At 45.8% G+C, this 22,925-nt stretch overlaps 1 long non-coding RNA gene across 1 annotated transcript; it reads right to left on the bottom strand.

Annotated features, from left to right (window-relative positions):
- Positions 1–1,932: 1,932 nt before the first annotated feature.
- On the bottom strand, positions 1,933–10,456 carry LOC118352200 (uncharacterized). Its single transcript, XR_004808960.2, has 3 exons — positions 10,028–10,456; positions 8,957–9,059; positions 1,933–2,387 (listed from the first exon to the last, which is right to left on the bottom strand). It is a non-coding gene; the product is annotated as an uncharacterized LOC118352200 (long non-coding RNA).
- Between the last annotated feature and the right edge of the window lie 12,469 nt (positions 10,457–22,925).

The raw sequence follows: 22,925 nt of genomic DNA, 5'->3' as shown, positions 1-22,925 counted from the left end.
TTGGCTCAGGTGGTAATCTCAGGGTGGTAAGATTGAACCCCTGCTTTGGGCTCCACATTCGGCAGGGAGTCCACTTGAGATTCTCTCCCCCTCACCCTCTACCCCTCCCTGCCATGATCTCTCTCTTGCTCTCAAATAAATAATCTTAAAAAAACAAAAAATAGGGGATCCCTGGGTGGCTCAGCGGTTGAGCGCCTGCCTTCGGCCCAGGGCACGATTCTGGAGTCCCAGGATCGAATCCCATGTTGGGCTCCCTACATGGAGTCTGCTTCTCCCTCTGCCTGTGTCTCTGCCTCTCTCTCTCTCTCTCTCTCTCTCTCTCCCTCTCTGTCTCTCATGAATGAATAAATAAAATCTTTAAATAAAAAAGTAAAAAAAAAAAATCCAATGGAAGTTTTCTGACTGTCTTAGCTCCAGTCAGGTGCCCACCTCTGGCCCAATCAAGTATGATCAGAGGCATGAAGCTGAGGAATAACATGCCTGCTTCTTTGGGAGCCATATGGACAGAGGCAGGTATGGCAGGATGAAAGTAGGCCCATACAATGGATATCCACAACACTTGGAAATACTGACTTCAGAATTCAGTCTAAGGGGTGCCTCTCAGAAATGAAAACCACCACCACCAGCAATGGTGGGGAGCCAAACTGAGTCAGACAGAACAAGGGGGGGAGAACAGAAGCTTGATCCAAGCCAAAAGGCAAAAACAGTGTGAGGTATGCCTAGGACTTAGCTTTATCATCTGCTGGCTACAGGTGTATCTGTTGATAAGGCCTGGGTTTTGGGGGGGGGGACATGCTGCTCCTTTAGTGACACCTGCTTCTCACCACTATCAAGGACCTTGAGATGCAGAACACTTTAGTTGCTTGAGGATGTGAAAGGTCCAAGCAGCCTTGGCTGAGAGGGAAGTCCCTTTTGTAAATCCATCTGGGGCTGAATTATGGCCACAAAACCTCACCTTACCCATGATAACTCCTGCCAGAACACGACATTGTGTGGTGAGTGCCATGACCAGACTCCAGGCCCTCCCTTCTCCCCCTCCAGTATGGAATGTGGTTCCAAGACCACAAAACCTACACAATCACAGTACTATGGGAACTAGATGTGGGTGAATGGGGGTTAGCCAACTCTAGTGTTAGTGTGAGTATATGAGTTAGGGCAAGTATGTGAAGTGAGCATAAAGGTTTCCATGGAGGCCAAAAAATTCAATAATGATAATAACAGCTACTACCAGGGTGACATAATGAGTACTTAATATGAACCCTGCCCTGTGCTAAGGAGCCCTTTTGGTGCATTATCTTATTTTATCATCAGAGCCATATGATAGGAGTATTATTCTCATCCCCAGGAATTGAATCCCACGGACATTAAGTGACTTGCCTAAGGTCACACAACTAGGAAGTGGCCAAGCTGGAACTTGAAGCCAGCTCTGTCTAACTGCAAAGCCTATACCTTTAGCCCTCATCTCTACCTCTTCTCCAAGCCTGAGCTGTGGAAACAACTATGTGCTTGGTATCCTCTTCAGCTCTTGAACCAGTCAGAATGCTTTAGGCTATGAAATTGAAACCACCAATTAGCTGAAAACCACCAATTTAGCTGATTAACAGTGAGAAACATGTATCAACTCAAAGATTAAGTTCTAAGGTTTGGTGGCTGCAAGAGCCATTGACTCAGCAGCTCAGTGATGCCACTCCCATCTTCCCACTGAGCCATCATCAGTGTGTTATTTTCTCCTCCTGGTCACAAGATGGATGCCACACCTCCAGGCATCAAGTACAGATGTGACCATATCCTGCAAAAGAAGAGATTCTTTCTCTGAGAACAAGAAAACCCTTCTCAGACTTCTCAGAAGTCCTTGGGAAAACATTTCTTATATCTCATCAGCCAGATTTGTTCTCATTCCTCTTTCCAAACGAATCACTCACAAGGCAAATGTAAATTTAACAAATGGTTTAATAATGTCTATGGCCATTGTAACAGGATGGAGTATCCCCCCAAATTAAGGTTCCGTTAGAAGGTAGAAAGAGGTCAGTGACTGACTGCTTTGGGGCAAGCAAATAAAAGCATATGTTACTTCTCTCTTTTCCCTCCTCAATTCCAATATCCTCTTTTTCTACCAGTTGATATTTTATTCACCCTTCAAGAGTCAATTCAAATATCTTCTCTTCCAGGCACTCTTCCCTGATTTTTCCCCCATCTGATTAATAACTCTCTGCACTGTGCTTCCAAAGAACTTAGCACATGCTACATACATGGTCTTTATTACATCATGTTGCAGAGAGGTCAGAGTTTGGAGTAACTGGATCCAGGTTTAAATCCCAGGTCCACTGCTTTCTTTCCAGGCAACTTAGGGTAGTATCCTTCCACTTTTCAAGCCTCAGCTTCCTCATCTGTAAAAGCACACATTCCGTTTTAGACAGTTTTGAAGATTAAGGCAGGTAATGTGTCTGGGATCAATAATCTCAATAAACTCCTTGGAAGAAGGGAGGGAGAAAGGAAAAGACACCATCAGGCTGGACCAGGCGAAACTCAGCTCTCAGGGAAGAAAGTAAAAGTCGTTCCAAGGTGCCCTGACCACACAGTCCCCTTCCCCTGAAGTCCCTCCTCCCTGATTCTCCCAAGAAAGTCATTTTTCATCCCCAAAGTCATTTGGCTTAGAGAGAAAGGGGAGATGCAGTGGCAGGGTCTGCATTGTGCCTGCCCTGGCTCCATCCATCACCCGGCCGACAGGAACTCACCTCCCACAAATAAAGTTATGACAAGCGTCCCCAACCCATTCTTTCAGCCATTGCCTCCCTGTTTCCATCATCTCTGACATTATAAGCCATCAGCCAAGCTGTTTGTCACGCCTCTGACGGGGCGTTGGCATCACGGGCAGGAGGGCTGTGCTAAGGTGCTGCTGAACTCAAGGATGGGTGTCCTGCCGCCCTCCACCACTGGTGATCTCAAACTATTTCACACATGCTCCCAGAAAGGGTTATTCCCCTGAGGGGCAGGAGTCCATAATTGGGGCAGAACTGGAGGCGAACTGAACATGTGTCCATTTATCCATGCAGCAAGCATTCGTGAATATCCCTGCTGTGCCTGAACCTTTGTTAGGCACAGCTGCAGCCACAAAGAGGAATCCTGCACAGTTCCTGCCTCTGAGCAGTGCCCAGTCCAACAGGGCAGTGAAAAACAGTCCACGTCAACAGATACTGCCAGCACAGCTGTGGCAGAGGCAGTGTAGGGGACTGTGGAATCACAGAGAAGAGTAGGAACGGAGGGAAGTCTTCCTGGAGGAGGTGGCATTTGGGCTGAGATCTCTAAGGCAAGGAGGAAAGACATGCGAGGGGGCAGAGTGAGTGATTCCTTGGAAGGACTCCTTTCTTCTGTGTAGGTTTGTTTACTTATAAACCCCAAAGGGCAGGAGTGCAGATTTGGGGAAGGGAAGAGGATTATATTATAGGCCAATGGAATGGCATGTGCAAAGGTCCTGTATTAGCTTCCTAGGGCTGTCATTACAAATTACTATAAACTCAGTAATCCAAAACTACAGTAATTTCTTCTCTCACAATTCTGGAGGTCAGAAGTCTAAAACCAAGATATCTGCAGGGGTGGTAGTTTCTGGAGCTCTGAGAAAGAATCTGTTTTATGTGTCTTTCCTCGCTTCTGGTGGTGTAGGTAAACCTTGGACTTCCTTGGCTTATAGATACATGGCTCCAGTCTCTACCGTTGCTGTCTGTCTTCATATGCTCTGCTCTCTGTGTCTCTGATGCAAATCTCCTTCTTTCTCTTATAAGGGCGCCTGTCATTTTAATTTAGAGCCTGCCCTAAATCCAGGACAATCTCAAGATTCCAACTTGATTACATTTTCAATAATCCTATTTCCAAATAAGCACAAAATCGAAAGTTCCTGGGGTTAGGACTTGGCTTTTTTAGGGAGGGGGAAACTATTCCACCCAGTAAAAATGAAGAGGCAAGAGAGTATGGCATATTCAGGAGGCAGAGAGTGGCTAAACATGGCTAGAACACTGACACTGGGTGCAGGTCAGATCCCATATCTGCGGCCAGTGAGCCAGATGACCTAGATCACATCCTTCAACCTCTCAGAGCCTCAGTTCGCTCACCTGCAATGTTCATTGCCCTCTTAGGACTCTGGTAAGAGTGAAATGTAATCATATCATTAAAGGACCAGCTCCTCAATGGGAGTGTATCATCAGCCAGGACCTTGAGGTAGCATGAGACGGAAACCAACCTATATTGGCGTATGGAGGAAAAAAGTGTTTATTAGCTTACATAGGTAAAAAGCTCAGGAATAGAGCTGCTTCAGGTTCTGCTGGATTCAGGAGCCCAGATGATGTATTCAGAATCCAGTGTCTTTCCACCTAGCCTCTTGGGCCTGTGCTAGTTCATTTTCTGATTTCCCAAGAGTGGTGCCTAGTGCTGGATATCTTCCTTAGGTCCTGCAGACTGCCCTCTACCCTGGTCCTCTCTGCTCTGGCACTTGGAGGCTGACCTGCACGGATGGCATCTGCAGCATGCCCTGCCTCTGGCTTCTAGTAGGGTTTGGCCAATGTGAAGAAATGGCAGGCAATCAGAAGAAGAAGATGAAAGTAGACTATTTCTCCCTCCCAGGTTCCTCTCTGTCATCTCCCTCTACTGAAAGCCCCAGCTCCTACCAGGTAGTTCCCTCTTAGAGCCACAACCCCTCTCTGGATTCTAGCAACCACATCCTGTTCTTGCCCTTCAGGCCTTGGGGTGTCAAAGGCTCCTTACTACTATTAGCCCAAAGGAACCAACCTTTGGGGAATTCTCTAAACACCATCGACACCTTTGTAAATAGCCTCTTTATTATAGTCTCCTGAAATTACAGTTTGAGTGGCTCTATCTCCTTTAAGGACCCTGCCTGATACACACCACAGCTCATGGCTCTGCTTGACCCTCCTTCCCAGGGGGTAGGGAAGGTCCATGTGGCAGATTGCTGCCTTGGTGGCATGATAAGCCATGCTTCCCAGTATTACGTCCCGGTGGGTCCCCTCCAACATTTAATGCATGACCTGACCACGTGAGTTGCTTTGGCCAATATGAGATTAGCATATGTGATACAAGGGAAGGCTTTATATGCACTTGGACATCTGCGTGCTCCCTCTTGGACTCCTGCTGCCATGCTGTGAGGAAGTCCATACTATCTTGCTGAAGAGGAAGACTGTGTGAAGAGGTCAAGGAAGATGACATGCCATATGGGAATGGAGGTCACACATAGGAGAACCAAAGTGCCCCGGCTACCAATCATTGAAAACATTCCAGACTCTGAGAGATGCCTTTTTATTAATGGCGGGGGGTGGGGTGGGGGTGGGGAGCGGCATGGGTAGGGATGGAGGTGGCCTTAGTGGGAGAGGGTGGGGTATTTAGCACTAGCATTATTTAAGATCGCCAGCATGCAGTGATGATAAAAAGCGGATTGACTTTCAGTGTTATTATCATTTTCATGCTCAGCAAAAAAATACTCCTTTTTATTACCTACATTGGGGGCTAACCACTCCTCCCTCCTTCCCCCTCAACACCCCTCCCTCTTCTCCTCTCCCCCTCAGTCTACTGCTTCTTGGACCTTCTGGTCCAGCCACAGCTGTCTGCAGCCTCATGAGTGACCCCAGCCAACACCTATGGAACAAAACACCACTATCAACCGACAGAATCATTAAGAAATAATAGGTCATTGTTGTTTTAAGCCACTAAGTTTTGAGGTGGCCTGTTACCCAGGGATGAATAACTGGGACAGACCAACAGCAACAGTTCTATCCTGTTGCAGGTTCAAAGTGCAGCTAGAAAGGGCAAGATTTTTCTGGCAGTTACTGCAATAGTCCTGGAGTTGACTCTGATGGGGGTGAGGGGCGGGGTGTCCCCTTCAGTCACATGACAGCTATGGACCTACTGCCCAGCTGACGGAATGTGACATACTGATTAGCTAAGCCTGGTCACAGGCTTGGTCCTGGAGCAGGAGGTGGAGACCCACCTGGACCACAGGGGCGGAGAGTAGGGGAGGAGGATGCTAAATAGATGAGGAACAAGGAAAGGCTGAGGGGAAAGGAGGCTGAGGACACTGTGGGGCTGAAGCTCGGGGCAATGATCCTTGGTGCTCCCCATCCAGCTCCCATTTGCATCTACAAAAAACAGGTAAAAATGGGTCCCCCCTGTGCAGAGGACAGCTAACCTACGGTGAGGAGACCCTGAGACTTTGGTCATGGACAGACCTGCCTTCCAACTCTCACTTCTTTTTTTGGAAGCTGCTTTGGGCAAGCTGCTCAAGCTCTGTGAACTCATCTCTAAAGTAAGTTTGTTAATTCCTACACCGATGGGTGGCGGCGAGGGGGCTCCGGGCGGATCTCGGCTGTCGTGGTGGACAAGCAAGGCCCCTCTTGGATGAAGGCCTTGCTGCCTGGTGTGGGCCGCGTTAGACCCCTGGCTCTTTCAGGTCTGCCTCAGCTGCAGAGAGCGTGTGGCCCGAGGTCACACCCTCCCCCGGGCAGTCGGCACGTGGTGACTAAGCAGGGGTCTAACGGCTTGGCCATTTGGCCTGGTGCAGACCAGTCCTGCCAGGCAGTGCTCTCTCCAGAGCTCCCCGCAGGCCTGGAGAGGCTTTGCAGAGCTTGGACCAGTTGCCTTCACTTGTCCCATCCTGCCTCCTCCCTTCCCTTTCCTACCTGTGGATCCCTGATAAATATCTTGCACCCCGTACTCTGTGTGGGGGGGCTCCAATCTGCAATAGATGTTTCAAAGGCTTAACCTAGTGCTTAGCCCTTAGTAGGCAGCTGATTGAGGATTGCCCAGCGAAACTGGCTCCTTGATCTGGAGCATGAGGAAAGGAAACAGGAGGGAAGGGTGAGGGAGGCTGGTTAAGCAGCTGTTGTGATACGGAAGAGGCTGCAGGCTGGCAAAGGTGGCTCCTTCCTCCGAGGGGACAGAAGGGTCTCTCCAGGGCACCCTCTCCGCCCCGGAGCATCTGCAGCCCCCTGCTCGCCAAGCAACTGGATTAATTATGAATGAGGCCTCACATGTCATCACAAGCCTGGAGACAGGGGCACTTCGGGCTTTCCTCCAGGATGGTCCCAGCCCCCCGTGGCCTATTTGGGGTCCCAAAGCCTGGTGGCACTTGGCTAGGTGACAGAAGCCACTCCAGTCCTAAAGCAGAAACCTTCTCCCCATTTTGTGGAATCTTAAAAATTCTAGAATCTTGGAAGAGGAGAATCTGCCTTCTAGGGCCATTGTCACAGAACTGCAAACTCCTAAAATCTTAGAATAAGGGGATCTCTGGCTTTTAGGATGTCAGTAGCTATAGGAAGGGGCCAGGAAGGCTCTTTATTTGAGCTTTTCTCTTTCCAAGGAAGGAAGAAAAAAAGAGGAAGGGCCATGGAGCTTGGGGACCCAGGCTGAAGAACATCTGGGGCAGCCGAGAGTGGGAGATGCTGTGGGTGCCCGGTGCCACACCCCACATCCCACCTTTCAGCCGTAGGCGTGGTTCATGGTGTGCATGCGCACTGGCAGCATCCTGCCTCAAATGCCTGGCAAGTCTCTTAATTTTTCTACCTCAAGGCTTTTTTTGAGGCCCTAGCCTCCTGCTCAGTCCACCCACAGGCACAGTCCACAAGTGTGAGGGAATTAATGCCACCTGGGGCAAAGCTCAAACCTTGAGGGAATGGGGGTTGGTGGGTACATGCCCCAGCCTCCCAACCTTTGGGTGACTGAGTCTACATGGTAAGCAGAGGGTCTGCCAGGATTGAACCTCAGTGGTCCACAGCAGCAACCAGCTACCTCCCTGTCTCCCTCATTCCTGCTTCCTGTGATTACTTCCCATTACTTGTACCCATGTCCTTGCCTCAGCCTCTGCGTTTAAGGGAACCCAATCTAAGACAGGCTGGGTCACTCCCTAAAGTCTCTGAAGTCCCCTTTCACTGATTATCCGATCTGAACCCCAAATTTCACCTGCCCTGCTATTCCCAGGTGACTTCTAGAGAAATGCCCCTCCTGCAGCCTCCTCCCCTTGTTGGGCAGACAAACTAGTAGATCTTGACCATCTCCCAACCTGACCCTAGTTCAGAGGAATTCTAATGAAAAGCTTTGGCTGGGCACCAGGGGTCCAAGTGCTTTGGAGGAAGCAAAGAAGGGAAGAGATTTCCCTTAATGAGTCTATAATAATTAAATCCTCCACTGTCCCCTGCACGCCTCCCCACCTTTTGTTCTTTGGCTGAGGTGTTGCTTCCAATCCTCTATGCTCCCTCCTCTCGCTCTCCTCAGTCCACCTGCCACCTCAGCAGGAATGCAGAGCTGGGCTGAAACAGTAGGAAAGCCCGATGCGGGTACAGAACTTTACAGTTTGCAAAGAAATGTCCTGGCTCAGAAATATTTACAAACCCTTTTCTGTTTACAAAATAATTCATTAGTAGTATTATTGATGTCGTTTTAATTCAAACATTTATTAAGTAATGTTTAGTTTATTCTCTTACTAAATAAGAGGAAAGTCTGGCTAGGAGAAAGTCACATAATCAGAATGTTTTCATTCACTCACTCATTCATTCACCTTTTGGTAGCTTCTCTGTGTCCAGGCCATTGGGGATACGAGATAGAGCCCTTTCCACCAGGAGCTGACAGCTGAATAGGGAAGTGTATTGCTCAGTGTCTAGCCAGGAAATACTTGAATATTTATAAAATAAGAACTTTAAGAAATGGAAAATGGCAGAAGAGCTGAGAAGCCACCTGGGGACAGTGAAGCAGCTCAAAGTCTAGTAATGGCAGGAGGCTGCCACCGCTCTGAGACCTGAGAGACAGAGGCAGAGGTGGTGTTGCCTGCCCAGGAGCAGGGTCACGGTGGAATCTGGAACCACAGCGGAGCTACAGGGGAGCTAGAGATATGGAGGAGAAAAGTCACTGTTGGATTTGCTGGCCAAGGCCTGGAGGGAGAAATGCCCCAGCTTCTCCTTACCTCCCAACCTCCAGTCTCCCAGCAATGCCTCCCATGGGCCAAACCCAGCTGGAAACCAGTCATCCCAGAAGCCTGGAAAACACAGCCTATAGGAATCAGCCCCCTGCAAAACAGAACAGAGTTAACCCTTCTGTGCTCTACCACAATCAGAAATAACAAAAACATTAATAATAGCATCACATGCTAACTGAGCTTTTATCTGAGCCAGTACTGGGCTCAACACTCTGCACTCATGACACAGAAATCCCCTGAGTCTCTTTATACTGAAGTCACCGAATCCTCACAGCAACTCCACAAGGTGGATATTCTTATCCTCCCTCTGCAAGTAAGGAAATAGAGGCCCAAGAATCAGTCAGTCAACTAGTCAACAAGATGATTTATCAGGGGACACCTGGGTGGCTCAGTGGTTGAGCATCTGCCTTTGGCTCAGGGCATGATCCTGGGTCTGGGGATCGAGTCCCACTTCAGGCTCCCTGAGGGGAGCCTGCTTCTCCCTCTGCCTATGTCTCTGCCTCTCTCTGTGTGTCTCTCAATTAATTAAAAAAAAAAAAAAAGGGCAGCCCAGGTGGCTCAGTGGTTTAGCGCTGCCTTCAGCCCAGGGCGTGATCCTGGAGACCCGGGATCAAGTCCCACGTCAGGCCCCCTGCATTGAGCCTGCTTTTCCTTCTGCCTGTGTCTCTGCCTCTGTGTGTGTGTGTGTGTGTGTGTGTGTGTGTGTGTGTGTCGTGCATAAATAATACATAAAATTTTAAAATAAATAAAATAAAATAAAAAATCTAAAAAAAAAAGAAGATTTGTCAGGCATCTTCTCTGTGCTGGCCCTTGCTGGATGCTCACCATACAGGGATGACCAGGAGAGCCAGGGGACCTGTGCCCATGCCACTGGAAGTCTACTGGGAGAAAGAAACCCTGAAAAACTAACTAGAAACCATTGTGTGAACACCCACATCCTGGCTGTGATAGGAGGTGACCTAGTCTAGGGAGCAAGGGAAAGCTTCCTAGAGGAGGTAACAGTTAGGCTGAGGATGAATAATGAGCGAGCATTATTTAGATCCCATGTCACACTCTCACCTCTATGGGATCCCGTGATCAAGTCCTTGGCAACGTTGCATGTCCAACCTGCGCCAGCCCCCAGCACTACCCCCAGCCCGGGAAGGAGCCACCTCTGGAGCCACTGCTCATGGGCACACTCTTGGCGAGGGCGGCTTCCTGGCCCACGCTGGGCCTGGCGGTACCTCCTAGGCCACTGCTGATGGCAGATTCCTGCCGAGGCCAGAGCACCTGGCACTGGTTCAAGCCCAGCACAAGCCGACGCCTGTGAGCAACAGCCTGACCCGCTCGGAGGCCTGTCCCCCAAGCCCTGCTGGGCCTGGAGCCTTGGCAGACAGTCAGGAGGAGGCGGCTGCGAGGGAAAGACAAAGAGAATTCGATTTCCATTTTGCTCCTGGTTCCCTGTTTCCAGTCCAGATGCCTCCAGATCTAATTCCGAATAAATAATTGTACTGAGTAACCCGGGTCCCTTGGTGATTAAGTAAACACGCCGAGGCGGTGGAAATTGAATTAGTGCGGTGTGCTCAGCCATTATTACCCGCCCCTTCTCATGAATATTAATGAGGGGTTATTAAGAAATGTAAATGCTGCCTCAGGGGGTGGGGAGATGGGAAGGGGGGTCGGGGTGAGAGGACGCAGTGTTCAGAAGGCAGCGTGATTGAAGGCATTTAAAAAATTATGTCAGATCTTTCTCTTCCGAGCTGTGGCAGTGTTTCTGGATGCTTCATTTTTATGAAAACGAGGGTAAGGGAACAGATTTTAATTCGAGGATAAAATTAGCATTTTCCAAGCAGCCTTGGCGGCAGCAAGGACACATTTTGCCAGAAAATGGACATTCGGGGCGGGGCGGTACAGGGTTGGGGGAGCCGTGGCTGATGGACGATTAGTTCTCTCAGTGCGTCTCCAGGCAAGGGAGTAAACAAATTAATCTCTGCACAGGGAGCAGCCTGGAAGATGAGGGAGGCCCGGAGGTGTCATCAAGGCCTAGGATCATCCTTACCGGTGGTTCAGAGAGGTTAGGCACTGTCTGAGGTCACACAGCGGGGTGAGGCGCTCTGCCTGGGTTCTGTGGCCAAGACCAGAGTAGGGAATGGGGCTGTGTCTCCCAGACAGACTTTGGGCAGAGATGCAGCCCCTTCCTTCCCTACCCTCTGGCCAACTCACTTCTGTGGCTCCAGCTTCTTTCCCAATCTGGGCTGCCAGGTTCATCTCCCTCACTTTCACTATATGCTATTTCTGCTCTGCAGCCTTCAATAGCTCACTGTTGCCCTCAGACTGACCATCAAGCTCCTTCTCCTGACATTCACGTCCCTCCAGTATTATTTGACCACAGTCCATTTTTCCAATTTCAGCTCCCTCTGCCCCTTGCAGCTACGGTCAGATGCATCTAGAAAAGTGAGAAGCAGAGAAGAAAGGAAGGCAGGAAGACAAGAAAGAAAAGGAGAGGGAGGAAGGAAGAGGAAACTAGTGTTAAGTATCAGAATATTCCAGATTTGCTAGAAATGTTATACAATAATGATGATGATGACAGTGATTTTAGTAATCGCTGCTGTCTATTGAGTGTGTCACTCTCTGCCAGCCTCTGGCTCAACCCCACTTCATCGTCCTCTTGTCCCTGTGAGGGCGTATTGTTATCGCCGTTTGACAGAGGAGGAAAACAGACATCACACACATCACAAATGAAAACCAGCCCAATGGATATCGAAACCTGGATTTTCAACTACCTCACCGCCCATGTTATGTGGAAGTCATTATCCCCATTCTACAGATGAAGACAAGGAGGCTCAATGAGGCTAAGTGATTTGTGCTACAAATACAGAAAGAAACAAATAAGCAGAAATGAGAGAAATCAAAATTCCCTAAGCCAGCCTTGTTCTCACTTCACCAGTGACGCTCCTGGAGCATACGGTAAATGCCCTGCACAGCCTGGTCCCTACTTCCTGCAGACACCTCAGGGGAAGCTCACAGACTCTCAGAGATCCAACCCAGCCATGCCCCCAACAATGTCCACTAGACGAAGCCTCCAAGTTCGTCTGACCAGTTCCCATAGGCGTCCTTACCCAGGACCATGAACCCCAGGCCTGTGGAGTGCAGCTTGGGTGTGGGGCCGAGGGGGACTCAGCCCCCTACGCTCAGGACAGGAAAGAGTGAATATGATCAAACTCATGCATTTTAACGACATCTTCAGCACGCCTCGCTCCACGCGCTTGCAGGAATAAAGGCTGGCAGGTGCAGCTGAGTTAATCAGAGTGGATAATAGAGGGAAAGACAGGAATCACTGGCCAAATTGCAGCAGAGAAAAATGGGCAAAATCATGAAACGCAAGTCAAAAGTGTCCAATTAAAGTGTGATGATGTTTAAAGGGCAAGAACCACATTCTCAGCCCCGTGGAAGTTCTAATGTGGCACCCCTCGTAAGGGTGCATGGATCAGTGGTATGTAAGATAATTTGTGGATATACACAGATGGACTTCTTTTTATTTGAATAGATATATTTGATGTGTATTAGAAAAAATATAACTAGCCCATAAAACCTGTGATTTGATGTGTATTATTGCCTAAAATGAGTCTAAATTTTGCCCAGAGAAACTATTTAATTGCTAGTCAATTAAAAGGAAAAAAATTTAATAGTATAGATGGAAGAAGAATATGGCAAATAAAATATGAAATTGGTACTTACATGACCGCAGTTTGGGAAACAATATTCTAGTTCCTTATTACTCAAAGTCGAGTCCCTAGATCAGCAACAACAGCATCACCCAAGAGTTTGTAAGAAGACCCTCCTTAGACCTATAGAATCAGCATCTGCATTTTAATGAGATTCTCTGGTGATTCATATACATGGCTATACATGTTTTTAAAGAACTGATCTATCGTATATATCAGTGGAGACAATGAAGACCTTTTCAGACTTGGTCCCAGGGAAAGTGTCCTGGACTGGGAGTATATTCTAGCCATGAGACTCTATGACTCTGAAGAGTTTACAACCTTGTAACTACAGAACAGGAGACTCCGGTCTAGAGAGGCTAAGTTTAAGATTGCAGTGTGTGATTGTATAAACACTGGGACCAGTCCAGATCTCCCAACATCTTGGCTGGTGCAGGAGGGAATTTCTGACAACAAAATTGCTGTCAACACTGTGAGGTGGCTTTTAAAAAAGTGATTGTTAAAGATATCATGAGGAAAGAAAACTATAGACCAATATCTTTTATGAACACAGACATAAAAGTCCGCAACAAAATAGTAGCAAAGCAAATTGAGGAGCCCTGCAATTGGTAAAACGTGCAACTCTTGATCTCAGAGTTGTGGGTTCGAGCTCCACATTGGGCATAGAGTACTTAAAAAATACATAAGTAAATTTTTAAAAAGCCCAAATTGAATGATATACAAAAAAGGATTATACACTATGATCAGGTGGGATTATTTTAGGAATACAAGGTTGGTTTGATACATGAAAGCAATATAATACACCATATCAATAGAATAAAAGACAAAAACCATATGATTATCTCAGTAGATGCAGAAAAGCATTGAATAAAATACAACACCCTCTCATGATAAAAACATTCAACGAACTTGGAATAGAAAAGAATTTCCTCAATCTGTAGAAGGCTGTTTACAAAGAAAACATACATAACATACTAACATCACCAAATGCATTTCCCCCCACTGAGATCAGGAGCAAAACAAGGATGTGTTCTCTCACCACTTCTATTTAAGATTATATTGGAGGTCCTAGTCATGGAAATCAGGCAAGAAAAAGAAATAAAAGGCATCCAGCTTGGAAAAGAAGCAAAACTATCTCTATTTGCAAATGACATGATCTCATATATAGTAAATTCCAAAGAATCCATATTTTTAAATATTTATTAGAACTAATAAATAAATTCAGCTAAGTCTTTTCAGATTGTCTTTTTAATGAATGGTACTGGAGCAACTGGATATGCACATCCAAAATAATGAAGTTGGACTCCTGCCTCACACCATATGCAAACATTGACTCAAAATGGATCTTAGTCCTAAGTGTGAGAGCTTAAACTATAAAACTCTTAGAAGAAATTATAGGAGCAAATCTTCCTCATCTTGGGCTACACAAGGTGATACAATACCAAAACACAAATAACAAAAGAAAAAAATAGATAAATTTAACTTTATCAAAACTAAAAACACTTTACTGTAGATGATACCATCAAGAAAGTGAAAAGACAATCCATAGAATGGGAGGAAATATTTGTAAATCATATATCTGATAAAGGACTTGGATTCAGAATATATACAACTTTTATAATTCAATAATAAAATAACTCAATTTTTAAAATGGGAAAAATATCTGAATAAATATCTCCAAAGAAGATATATAAATGGCTTAAAAGCACATGAAAAGAGGATCTATATCATTAGCCATTAGGGAAATGTAAATAAAAACCAGGAGATCCCACTTTCTACTTACTAAGATAGTTCTAACTTAATAACAAGTGATAGTGAGGATGTGCCAAAATTGGAACCTCATACATTGCTGGTGGGAACATAAAATGGTGCAGCTGCTTTCAAAAACAATCTGGTGGTTCCTCAAAATGTTAAACACAGAGTTACCATAGGACCCAGCAATTCCAATCCTATGTGTATACCTAAGAGAAATGAAAACACATGTTCACACAAAAACTCGCTCATGAATGTTTATAGATACATTTTTTGTAATAGTGAAAAAATGGAAATAACTCATATGTCCATCAACTGATAAATGGATAAATAAAATGTGGCATATGTATATAATGGAATATTAGCTGGCAGTAAAAAGGAACAAAATATCGACAAATGCTACAGTATTATGCTAAGTGAAAGAAGCCAGTCACAAAGGACTGCATATTATATGATCCCATTTATATGAAGCGTTGACAACAGTAAATCTAAAGAGGCAGAAAGTAGGCTAATAGTTGCCAAGGTGAGGGGAAGGGAAAGGCTTGTGTGGCATTGGGAGGAAGGGGACAGTATTTCTTTTGAGGGTGATGAAAATGTTCTAAAATTGATTTTGATGGGATGCCTGGGTGGCTCAGGCGGTTAAGTGTCTACCTTTGACTCAGGTCATGATCTCAGGGTCTTGAGATTGAGCCCGGTGTAAGAGGGGAGTCTGCTTCTCTCTCTGTCCTTCTGCTCTACTCATCCTCATTCTCTCTCTCTCTCTCTGTCTCTCGTGGTTTCTCTCAAATAAATAAATAGAATCTTTTTAAAAGAATAAATAAAATTGGGACACCTGGGTGGCTCAGCAGTTGGGCATCTGCCTTTGGCCCAGGGTGGGACTCAATGCTGGATCGAGTCCCACATTGGGCTCCCTGTGTGGAGCCTGCTTCTCCCTCTGCCTGTGTCTCTGCCTCCTTCTCTCTCTCTGTGTCTCTCATGAATAAATAAATAAAATCTTTTTAAAAAGGAATAAATAAAATTGACTGTGGTGACAGTTTCAACAATTCCATGAATAAACTTAAAACCATTGAGTTGTATGCTTTAATTAATGAATTGTATGGTGTAGCGGACAGAATGATGACTCCCCAAAGATCTCTATCCTAATTCCAGAACCTGTGAATATGTTAGGTTACATGGCAAAGAGTTAAGATTGCAGGTACAAGTAAGACTGTTGATCAGCTGACTTTAAGATAGGGAGGTTACCCTGGATTACCCACTGGGCCCAATATAATCACTAGGGACCTTAAAAACTGGAATAGGGAATCTGAGCAGAGAACAAAGGAGACAATGTTGTAAGAAGCACTTGTCCCAATGTTGCTTATTGGAAGAGGGCAGCCATAAGTCAAGTAACTCAGGCAGGCTCCAGAAGCTGGAAAAGGAGAAGAAACAGATTCTCCCCTGGAACCTTTAGAAAAGAACACAGCCTTGCTGACATTTTGATCTTAGCCCAATGAGATCCATGTCAGACTTCTGATATACAGAAATGTAAGATAATGATATATTTGTGCTTTTTAAGCCTCTAAATGTGTAGTGATTTGTTGCAGCAGAAGTAGAAAAAATACATATCGTATGTGAGTTATAGCTCAATAAAGCTATTTAAAAAAATAATTATTGTCTTAGGCTGTATAAGTAGAAGTATGGTGTCTAGAAGGAGAGAGGTGATAGTCTCCTTGCAACCTAAGTCTGGAGTTCAGGTCTTGATACCACACCGTGCAAACAAAGAGTATGGAAAAACCAGGGTGGGTCCAAAGAAAGGTCTCTGTGATGGTGAAAAGGCCTGAGATGATTTGGGGTAAACATTCATCAGGGGACTTGGGGCAGGTCAGCTGGAAAAGAAAAAAAGCCTGAAGATCTCCATCTGCCTGTCCCTGGAGGCTATTGTGGGGCCCCAAGGTGGGGCTGCCTTCTGTGGGGCACCAGAAGGCAGATCTAGGGACAGTGGAATGTGTTACCTACAGACAGGGTTCAGCTTGGGATGTGTTTTCAGAAACATTTTATTTCACCCGTCATACGCATTTGCTTCGAAAGATGAGAAAATACAGAGAAGCAAGCAAAAACAAAACAAAACAAAAGAAAACAAAAAAATCACTCAACATACTGTTACAAGTTATTAACTTCTAGCTTCCCTGCTCTGGGAAGTGAAAACCTTGTCTTTTTCATCATTAAATTCCCAGAGTCTAGCTCCAGGTAGATGATCAAGGAATTCTTGTTGAATGAATACATAATGCACACACATATCTTTAATTTACAAAAAAATGGGATCCTACTGTACATATTGCTTTATAACCTTCTTTCCCCCCATTACCAATATATTATAAGCCTCTTTCCAGTTCAATAAATCTACATTTACATTAGGGATGTAATAGATACTGCCAGACTACAAATAGAATTCAGGGGGTCTGTGGATTTGAATAGGGAAAGTTAAACCCTTATTTTCCCTAACCTCTAACTGAAATTTCAAATTTTCTTTGACTTGAATATAAGCAACAAACCATGGGTACCAGCAGTATCTGTGACTTCACTGCCAGTAGTGATCACAAATAGATATTTTCATGTCAAATGACAGTTGTTGCAGATATTTTGAAATACTGTTTACATTCCTCACTACCTTTAAATTACAATGGTTATCATACCTGCCTCTAGACCTTGCCACTGAATATGTTCATCAAGAGGTAGGTATATTACTTTGTTGGAAATTTTAAAATATTTTGATAACTGTATTCTAATATTGTCCTCTTGGAAAGCTTAAACATTTTATTTTATAAGTTTAAAACCATTATTCAGAGAAAGGGTCCATGGGTCACACGTAAATGGTCCATGGCACCACGAAGGTTAGGAAGCTTGGAGCTACACCATCATCTTTTCTCCTCGTTTTTATTCTGAAATAATTTTGAAGGTATAGAAAAGTTGTGAAAATAGTAGATGTATTCCTCAGCCAGCTTCCCCTGATGTCAACATATTACATAATCATGGAATAATTATTGAAGGCCAGAAATGAACACTGGTAAAATGTTATTTAGTAGAGCTGACCCTTTAACAACTTGGGGAGTTAAGGGCACTAACCCTGCTGCTTATACAAATTTGACTCCCCCAAAACTTAACTACTAATAGCCTTCTGTTGACCAGAAGACTTCAAGCTGATGACATAAACAGTCGATTAACACATATTTTGTATGTTACATGTATTATATAACAGTATTGTTGCAATAAAGAACCCTAAAGCAAAGCAAATGTTATTAAAATCATTTATAATACTGTACTGTATTTATTGAAAAAAATCTGCCCATATAAGTGGAACCCACACAGTTCAAACCCATGTTGCTCAAGGGTCAACTATAATCTTCAGGTCAAAATCAAATTTTGCCTGTTTTTCCACTATGTAACATCCTTTTCTTATTCCAGGATCCTACACTGTATTGATTTGTTCTGTCTCCTTGGTCTCCTTCAATCTGTGATAATTTCTGAGTCTTTCCTTGTCTTTCAAGTCCTTGACACTTGAAAATTACTGGTCAGTTAATTTGTAAACCGTCCATCAATTTGGGTTTGTCTGATACCTCATCATGATTAGATTGAAGGTATGAATTTCTGGCAAGAATAACACAGGAGTGCTGTTGTGCCCTTCTCAGGGCATCCTATCAGAGGTACGTGATGCCAGTATGTCTTACTCCTTACACATTGACTGCAGAGCATTCACTGTATATTTAATTGGATGTAACATAACTTACTTAGTCCGTCCTCTTATTTTCTCTTAGGGCTATCACAAACAGCACTACGATGAACAAAGAAATACTGTGTGGTGGGCAGAGCTGCCTGGAGATGCAGGTGGCAGCCAGGAGTGGTGATGAGCATTCTGTCCCTGGAAGCATGCAACAGCAGAATGGCATCGGATGCTGCTCCCGTTTCCCCACCAAAGAGTGTCTGGTGACACAGAACACTAACATAAAGTAGTGAATGCTCCCTCATCTGGACCCCCACTCAGGCACCCCATCTGCAAGGTGGGGCCTCAGCCTGGGTGGATAGTGAAAAGTGCTCCCCAGGATATGCCAGGTCTGGTTAGTATTCTGAGCTCCCTGCTCCACTGATGGCTAATTACCCCTAAGAACTGAGATCACTGGAGGGGAAAATGCAAGGTGGCCTAACCTTTGCTGGGCTCAGTGAGCCAGCCAGCCTCCCAGCAGAAAGGTCTGCACAACCACTCAGCTTGACCCCCTCTCTCTGCTGTGACTGCTAAAGGGTGGCTCAGGGTCCCAGCACCTGGCAGGCAAAGGAGTCATTTTGCAATTTCTCCAATCTTAGGAAGGACGGGAGCTGCTGGGTTCCTAAAATGTGCAAGGAACAACCATTCTAGAAAATGATTTGCTAGTATCGAGGAAAGCCAACCACATGCCTACTCAGCAACCCAGCCATTCTGCGTCCAGGTGTATACCTAACAGAATGAATGCTTATGTCTACCAGTGGTATGTTCCTAGAAGCTTTATTAGCAATTGCCCAAACCTAGAATCAACAGAAATGCTTATCAACAGAATGGTTAAGCAAATCATGATATAGTCATACAACAGAATACTATCTGGCAATAAAAAGAACAGGCTGCTGCTAGGAGCAACAATATGGATGAATCTCCTGATACTGTGCGCAGAGAGAGAGGTCAGACACAAGAGGACATTCTGATGGGTCCATGTATGTGAGGTTCAAAAACAGGCTGACCATGGCCCTAGAAATGAGAAGGTAACCATTAGGATACCTTTGGGAGGGAGAAGGGATCCATTTGCGGGGAGCTCTTAAGATGCAGGAAATGTCCTAGATCTCAGTCTGGGGGAGGGTTCTGTGAGTGTGTAACACAACTAGAAGTTCATCCTGGGGCACCTGGGTGGCCTCAGAGGTTGAGCATCTGCCTTTGGCTCAGGTCGTGATCCCAGGGTCCTGGGATCCAGTCCTACATCAGGGTCCCTGCAGGGAGCCTGCTTCTCCCTCTACCTATGTCTCTGCCTCTCTCTGTGTGTCTTTTATGAATAAATAAATAAAATCTTTTTTAAAAATTAAAAATAAATACAAGTTCATCCAACTGTACACTTAGGTGTTATGGTGTGTAAGTTACACATTAAAACAACTACAAGAAGAAGATGAATGAGAGCCAGGATCAGGCTCTGTTAACCCAGGGAGGTAAGAAAGGGCACAAAAGGACAGTGACAGGTCTCACTCAGCTCTGTTGGGACTTGCTATGTGATCGAGGCAGCCGGATCCACTTCTCCAAGTTCTCCAGCTGGACAAAGTGCTGCTGATGCCCGCTGTCATTGCCAAGTTATTGTCTGGTGTACATGAGGAGGTGTGTGAGAACCCAACTTCTAAGCTGGAAATCGAGTTCAGGTACTGACTCAGCCAATATGTATTAGCCTCTGTTCGTGCCAAGCCCTGGACTGGGTCCCTTGGACAAGCACACAGATTAGATGCAATCCCTTCCCCAGCAAGAAGTCTCAGACTAAGCAGGGATAAAGGACCATTACAAAGCACAATGAGGGTTACAGAGAGGCCACCAGGCATGGAGATGGTAAATAATTGAGGGGTGGGCATTTGGGCATGACCTCCCACAAGAGATGACACAGAAGCAGAGACTTGAAGGACAGGATGGAGCCGGTCCCGCAGTAGGACATTCCCAGCAGAGGAGTCACCAAGGGCGGAGACCACACAGCTGGAAAGAGCCACACATGCTCACAGAACTGAACGGAGGTTTGAGCGACTGGAGGGTGCAAGCAGAGAGTGGGGTGCCTGGTGGGGGAAACCCTGCACAGCTTGGTGGGCAGGGTAAGGCGTTGGGGTTTTGTTTAATGCTTATTGGAAAGACACTGGAGAGCTTAGAATCAAGACATGAAAAAAAAAAAAAAAGAATCAAGACATGACATGATCTGATTCGTGTTTTCCAGGGATGACCTCCATAACTCACTAGGATCCAAACAGAAAAGGTTACATTCTGGATGGTTCTATTTATATGCGATCCAAAAATCTCACAAAACTAGCCTGGAGTAACAGAAGTCAAGATAGTGATTAACTCTGAGGGTTATAGTCCTGGAGCTGAAGGGCTGGAGATGCATCAGATCCTGATCTGGATGGGAACCTACCAAAATGTAAAAAGTCATCAAGGTATACGCATAAGATTGATGAGCTTCAAGGCGTGCTACGTTATTTGTATGCCACACCACAATAAGCAAAATAAAACTTTAAATTAGCTAGCATTTTTACTGGCCACCATTGCTTTTAAAAGGTTTATTAAGGTATAATTTCCATGCAATAAAAATCTCTCCTTTTCAAGTGTGTAGTCGGATGACTTTTAACAGACACATATAGGCACCACCACAATCAAGATAGAGAACATTTCCATCACCTCAAAACTTGTCTTGGTCCCTTTGCAATTGACCCCCTCTTCCAACCCTAGGCTCCTGGCGACCACTGGTCTGATTTTTGTGCTGATAGCTTGATCTTTTCCAGACTGTCATTAAAAGCTATCATTTAGTATTTAACCTTTTGAAATTAAGAAGATTCTGCTTCTCTCCTGTAGCAAAATCCTTTTGAGATTCATCTATGCTGTGGTGGATGGCAATAGTTCCTCCCTCCCTCCCTCCCTCCCTCCCTCCCTCCCTCCCTCCCTCCTCCCTCCCTCCCTCCCTCCTTCCTTCCTTCCTTCCTTCCTTCCTTCCTTCCTTCTTTCTTTCCTTTTTTTGCCAAGTAGTATTCCAGTGTATGGATGTACCACAATTTATGTATCCATTCACCAGTTGATGAATCTTTGGGTTGTTTCCAGTTTGGGACAGTTATGAGTAGAGCTGTTATAAACATTTGTGTACAGGTCTTTGGCGGACATAAATTTTCATTTCCCTTGTGTTAGTACTGGGATTGCTGCAATATAAAGGTGCATGTTTAACATCATAAGAAACTGCCACAGTGTTTGTTCAAAGTGGCTGCCAGGTACTAGATACATCATCTCATTTTATTTTCAGAGTAGGTGAGGAAAATGAGGCTCAGAGAGGCTTAGCAATTTGCCTGAGTCCCCACAGTAAGTAGGTGACAGTGTGGGGTCCCCAGAGCCCCCACAGATAAACCCTCAGTCTCAAGCTCCCCCTGGAGTCGGCTGCTCCCAAGAGCAGGGCCAGTGGGGGAACACATGTTTGCCCAGAGCCAGGCAGACACAAGTCCCGGACTGACCATTAAGAACATGACAGAGAAGACGACAGTGGGCTGTGTTACCCCCCAAGTGAAAAAATAAGAAGAAAGAAGAGCCAGGTGACATGAAATTAGGGAAGATTGCCAGCTAGGAATCAAGTATTAATTCATTTGAAGCCAGTTGTTTCCTTCTACTCCAACATCCCACGGGCCCCTGGCAAGTTTTCAAATTAAAGTGCTGAGGACCCACCTCTCTCCCTGGACCCCCAGGAGGCGAGGGCTGTCCTGGGCTGGGGGATGTAGCTGGAATATTGGGGACCAGCACAGAGCCCCCACCCCCACCCTGGACAGACCCGGCCCCCAGCTTCCTGGGGGAAGGTGGCTTCCCCCAGCCGGAGGCGGGCCTGACCCCCGCAGGGCCACTAGGGGATGGAGGTTAATGAGATTTTGATGAACCTGCAGAGTTTCCATTTTGCCAGGGAAAAGGCTCAGAGCCTCGATAATTAAAGGGAACTGACCTGTAAAATGAGTCTGGGGATGGATGGCAGGGCAGGAAGGCCAGCTGAGCGAGGAAGGCAAGAGTCGTGGGACCCCAGCAGCCTTGTCAACACATCCTAGTTGGAGAAGGAGAATAGGCCCAGAGACTGGAAAAGATTTGCCTTAGGACACACAGCGAATCAGACTGGGCCTGGATCCTAAAAAAAGCACAGAGATGCTTTTTAGGCAAAGAGACAGACAAAGGAGCTCATGCTAGCATCTCCCCGAATCCTTGCAGCCCTGGGAGGTAGGTGGCATTACCACCTACATGGGGAAACCTTGAGACTCAGAGAAGCTAAATGACTTGCCCAAGGGCACCAAGCCAGCCAGGTCTACCTACCCCATGCTCTTGATCACCCTCTCTATGCTTGGGGTGACCCCAGGTCCTAGCCCACATGCTGCCCTGGTATAAATATGAATAGTGCCCCTTCCACTCTCCAATGTGACTCCACTTAGGCAAAGTATTATAGGGCTACCCTACCCAGGCTGCATCTTATAAATTGCTTCCTGCATGACCTGACTAGTCCAAGATTCCGCACATGGTCGTCAAACCTAGACACAAACTCTATCCTGTCACGTCTCAGAAATGAGGCAGTAAAGCTCGGTGACGAGAAACTTGGGCTCTGGAATTAGCCCACCCTAGGCTCAAACCTAGCAGTGTGACCTTGGATCAATCCTTGGCCTCTCTGAGCCTCAGTTTGCTCATCTGTTAAGTGGGATGACCATGACTACTTCCCCAGGTTGTGGGAATGACATCAGGAGAAGATTATAAA

The sequence above is a fragment of the Canis lupus genome, chromosome 24 (assembly GCF_003254725.2).
Source record: "Canis lupus dingo isolate Sandy chromosome 24, ASM325472v2, whole genome shotgun sequence".
Taxonomy (NCBI): domain Eukaryota; kingdom Metazoa; phylum Chordata; class Mammalia; order Carnivora; family Canidae; genus Canis; species Canis lupus.
The sequence above is the reverse complement of the archived record's forward strand: the minus strand, read 5'-3'. Positions and strand labels throughout refer to the sequence as shown.